We start from the raw sequence: 5,858 nt of genomic DNA, 5'->3' as shown, positions 1-5,858 counted from the left end.
TTCTTTCTTTCTTTCTTTCTTTCTTTCTTTCTTTCTTTCTTTCTTTCTTTCTTCTTTCTTTCTTTCTTTCTTTCTTTCTTTTTCTTTCCTTTCTTTCTCTTTCTTTTCTTTTCTATTTTGTATTTAGTGTAGGATGTATAGGATATCACTACATACAACACACCTGTAGTGATTCTCTTGTCTTCAGCTTCCCAAGTGCTGGGGTCACAGGCGCAGGCCACCATGCCCAGTCTCATCGCCATCTCAGGGTGACCAGGGGCAGGGCCAGCACTGCAGGACCAGAGTTGAACCTCAATCCCTGCATCTGCCTAAGCAAGACCTTTAATTGGCTGAGCTATCTGGCCAGCCCCAGAAACATTTCCAATGACATAGAAACATAAAGTGCGACTCACACCAGTTGGTATAAGGAAAGAAAAAGCCACAAATTCCAAAATGTTCAGACAGCACAGCCTTATCATCATGCTGCGGTAGGTCAGATGTATTAAATATAAATAGGGTACAGAGTATCTCCTATCGGGGACAATTCAAAAAGTATAAATATTTGCTGATTTTTATCATATTGTCATATCCTTCAATCTTTAAGAAACCTGAAGCTTTATTATTTGCTCTAAATTCTCTCCTTTATTTTTAAAGTGGAAATGAAGCATTGCTAAAAAAAATCATTTAGAAGACTTTGTTTTAATATATTAATGAACATTGCTGCCAGCCTTCATTAACCTAAAAGTCTGACTGAATAGTGACAAATATTCATGAGGACACAATGAAGGACTCAAATCATTCAGATACTCCACCTTCTTGAGTACAAGACACGCATTATGTTCTTATAATCTTCACCTTCTTGAGAAAAGGATGGCATTATAGTATTATAATCTCCCTTTCCAGCTAACTGCCTTTCTTTGAGTTTGTATTCAAAAAATACGGGCAGTTTTGGTTTTGGTCTTTGAACCCAAGTTTCTGTTTCCTTTGCTCCCACAGCAGCTTGGCTAGTGTGTCTCATTTGTTAATCCAAACTACCAACACACTGGCTAGTGTTCAAGAGATTTTCACCCACTTCCTGGCTGAAAACCCAAATCCAAATCCAAATCCAAATTCATCAATCCCTTGTTCCCTGAGCCAGACAGTGTTGAGCGTCTGAATTTCTTCGTCACTAGGAAATGAGACTTTTGCTACAATGCCTCTTTTTTCTAGTGCAGAAAAATGTAAACATGTATCTATCATATACATATAGAGAGAGGTAGGGAGAGAGAATGAGAAAGAGACAGTGAGAGAGAGGAATGAGAGAGAGGGATAATGAGAAAGAGAATGAGGGAAAATGAGAGAGAGAAAATGAGAGAGACAGAGGGAAAATGAGAGAGACAGAGACAGAGGCAGACAGCAGAGCAGGATACAATGGTTTCATGAACTCCTTTGTACTTATTACTCTGTGTCAGCTGCTACCAATAGGTACCCGAATCTCCTTTCACCTGTATCTCTAGCCATTTCTGTTTTCCCGTTCTAATTTAAAGCAATTCTCAGATGTCACATATTTCATCCTTGAGTATTTCAGAATGGATTTTTAAAACATAAGATCTCGTTTTTAATGTAACACCACTACCATTTCCAAAACTTTACTCTTACATATTCAGTCAGTGCTTAAGTGTCTAGTTGTCTCATAAATCTCAAAATATTTACATTAGAACTGAAATAAGCTCCATTATACCCTTTACTGATATGTCTCTTACGTCTTCAGACCTACATGTTTATCTTTCCTTTTTTCTTTTCTTTTTCCTCCTGAATCTGTTGTTGCTATTTTTGAAAAAACCTGTGTCTTTCCTGTTGTGATTTCACACCATGAGAATGTGCTGTATCCCACTGGCAGCACTTGGCATTCTCCTCTATCCTTCATCTATCTTGAAACTCAGAGCTTCTTAACCTCAGCTCTATTGACATTTTGGGCCAGTGTTTCACTATGTATCTGTACGATAGCATGAGTAGAAGCATCTCCGGCCCCTCCCCACTAGCTGCCAGCAGTCCTCACACAGCTTTCGCTGTCACTATCAAATATGTCCCCCAACATTGCCAAATACTCAGTTGGAAGCAAAACTTCCCACCCTTCCCAAGTGGGGACCATTCTCTAAATTATTACCTTGGTCAGATTAAGATTCTTAAAAAGCTACATTTCACAGTCCACAGTGTGCTCTTCTCCAGTGGGGCTCCAAAGGAACAGATTCCCTTTGGTACGCAGTCAGAGAGGTCACTACTCCTCACCACTCAGATCCAGTGGTTCATCAGGGCTTAGAAAAGGTTGACAATGTAGCAAGATATTTATACTGTATAATTCAAAAGTGCTGAGAGATTGAATTTCAAATGTTTTTTTACCACAGAATGTTCAGTATTTGACACGATAGACATGTTAACGAGCTTGATTTAATTATTCCATATTGTATTCCTCCCCCTTGTCTGACTTTGAAACGAGGATATAAAGAGTCATGCAACTCCCGTGAATACTCCCCAAACATACCTCTTCTCCTAAGAATCCATCTAACAGTCCAAGTATTCTTTTCTTTCTGCACAAGGCTAATGTAAACAGCTTTGTTACTCTGCCAAGTTAAATAGTTCTAGCGTTATCTAAAGGAGGAAATGTGGGGGTGAGAGATGCTGAGAATTTTATGAAACTTCCTTGGACTGATACTGAGGATTCAATTTCCTACGAATCACGAAGACAAACTTCAGCTATCATCAACTTTGGTTTATTCAGCTGCAAGACAAAGAAGTAGCTGAAACAATAGAGGAAAGAAAACCTGTTTCTAATATTAACCTCACAGTCACAACAATGACCTCATATCTAGTGTTGATATGAACGCTATTCTATTTTATAGCTGCAAAGTAGACTGATAAATGCACAAATGTTATGCATGTCAATAACGTTGATAACCCTTCCCCCCTCCTTGCCTCGCTCCCTCCCCCTTCTCCTGTAACACACTACTAGTTTCTCTAGTGAAAAAACTTTGAATGTCAAAATTCAGTTTTAAATTATCAGATAGATTTTAGATATTTCAGATTACAACCAGCTGTCATTAATAAGGAAATGTGCTGTCTGGTTATAGTGAAATTGCTGCAAATAGGGTAGGGTTTTTTTTTTTTCCTCTACAGCTTTAAACTTTATCACACAAAATTAATTCCAAACATATCCAGACATGCAATAAATAACCCTATGAGAAAAACACTGTTCTTCAACATAAATTTCCTTTCAAAATCCATTTTAACCAGGGAATTTCACAGGAACCATGCAGTCCCTGAGATTTGCCACTAGAGGGTAAATACATTTGGAAACTTTTTTTTAACCTCAGTTCAGAGGCATTTACTCTAGTTAATCAATAGATAGTGCTTGTAATTAATTTAGGGAACATGCTAGCCTCTGTATTAATAATCATGAAATAACTTTTTAAAAAATCTTTTATTTATTTGGTACAGGGTCTTACTATGCAGCTCAGACACATAGTGATCCTTCTCAGTGCTGGGCTGATAGGCATGCACCACTACACACCTGGTTTCAGTGGCCAGCTTAGCACAGGGCCAGCAAGGCATGCAGTACTGGGGATCGAATCCAGGTCCTTGAACTTGCCGTGCAGACACTTAGATTGCTGAGCTATCTCCCCAGCCTGAAAAAAAAGTTTAGAGAGAAAAAAAAAAAAAACCATGAAGATATTACAAACACACACACGCACACACACGCACACATGCACACACATGGCAGAAATTAAATCTTAGAGTTCACAGATAGAGGACAGGAAAAACTAACATTCTGCTGAAAATTTTATATATGGTATAGTAGTACCAACTAAAACATTACAAAATGGATGATATGCCAATTTTACAAAATAAAGATACAGAGAATATAAGACTGCAAGGTCTCATGGACTCAGAATTAGAATTCAGGTCCACTTGGCTGCAAAACCCATTTGTTTAGTGGTCCACAACAAAGAAGTCAAACCTTAATACAAATCCATCTACTCACGATCTCATGCTACACAGTACAGTGGTTATCTTTGCCATGAATTTTATTTTTTCATTTTGTACAGAAGGTACATCTTTTATGCTTGCATTATTTTTCTAGATTTGTGAAGTCTATAAATTCATTTTATTGTTCATTCTATTTCCTTTCCTGTATGTTGCCAGCATACACATTGCCCTTTATGGATGACCTTCATTACATGCCTATGCACTTATTGCCTTCTTAATAAATCTCATTTCTTTAATGGGCCAGATTCTCTTAACCAACACATTTAAATAGTAAACACACTTTTGATTGTCATCATTATAAACAATATTCCTAAATGTAATATAAAACTTTCAGTTTCACGAGTTTGAATTACTTCATCATTGTAATAGTTATTTCTGTCATAAATTTCTTATATAGAGATTTATAAACATATGAAATTCAGAAGAGTATAATCCCAAACGACACATCATCCAGCCTCAATAATTACTTGCATATGATTATTTCAATTCCTGTATGCTTTACCATAACCAGGAATAAACCACTTTCAGATATATATCATTTCATATAGACATATGTTGTTAGACAGCTTTAAAACGTGATTTAGAAAACAATCACAATTTGCTAACACCATGCCTAAACACAAACAAAAAAAAATTCTTTGATATTTTCAATTATTCAAGCAATTCACAACTGGATTATCACATAAACATGTTTTTTTACATCACTTTGTCCAAAACAACATATAAAGCTGGCCATTCATTGTATTTGGTTTATAAGCATTGTAAGGCTAGATCTAACATAGCTATTGTTAGTGCTCCCCCCCCTTATATACTGATTACTTTCCCTAATCTTGAAAATGTAACTCATTGTTTAGAATGTTTCATATTGACTTTTATTTTGGCCAAGAACAATTATTTTTCTCTAAGACTATCAAGTGGATCTATTTTTTTTAAATTTATGTATTTGGTACAGGGTCTCACTATGCAGCTTGGACTGGTAGAGATCCTCCTGTTTTCAGCCTCCCCAGCACTGGAATTATGGGTGTGTGCCACCACGCCTGGACACAGCCCACCTGGGGCGGGGCCGGCACCACACGTGGTGCTGCCCAACCTCAGAGCCTGCACTTGCCTAAACGGGCCTTTAGTTCCCTGAGCTATCTCGCTGGCCCTCCAGTGGATCTAAGTTGTGCCACCAGTTTAGATGCAACATTATTATTATGCCTAAATTTGCCACAATTTTTTCAAGTACTGCATCCGTAATAGAATTCCTCTCCTCATTGTTTTCTTCTACCATCTGTTCCCATGTAACATCAATACTGTAAAACTTTCACTTTTCATTCATGTATAAGAGCTGAAGTGTATGAATTTTAGTTTGTTACTCATATTTCCTTTCTGAATCCATCATAAGGAGTGTCTCACATTTCTATCTTTTGATAATCAAGAGGACTTAATTCCTAAGTTATAATCAAGCTTATTTTGATTTTCTTTTGAAAAAAATATTTTTTCTATCATGGTATGACAAGTCTTTAATTTTATTAATGTTCTTATGTCTTAGAGAAGGTGCCATCATTTTCTGAATTCCCACGGTCCCAGCCTACAGAGGCATGCCCCTAAGAATCATTAGTGAGTCTTGGAAAGACTTTTCTTCCTGGATTTATTTGTTGGTCCATTGCTCAGGTCAGAATTTGATCTCTGTTGTTCCACCTCTGAATGAGTGAACTATACTTGTGAACAATTGAGCTCCTTATGGAATTGCTACTATAGTCTATGAAGAAACACCGTGGGGCTTGAAGGTGTTTCTATCCAGATGAGCTGCGGTCACTTCAAGTACGCAATCCGGGGGTCGCCGCTTGTCCCTACTGCACAGAGTGCATGAG

The sequence above is a fragment of the Octodon degus genome, unplaced genomic scaffold, assembly GCF_000260255.1.
Source record: "Octodon degus isolate 3935 unplaced genomic scaffold, OctDeg1.0 scaffold00046, whole genome shotgun sequence".
Lineage (NCBI taxonomy): Eukaryota > Metazoa > Chordata > Mammalia > Rodentia > Octodontidae > Octodon > Octodon degus.
The sequence above is the reverse complement of the archived record's forward strand: the minus strand, read 5'-3'. Positions refer to the sequence as shown.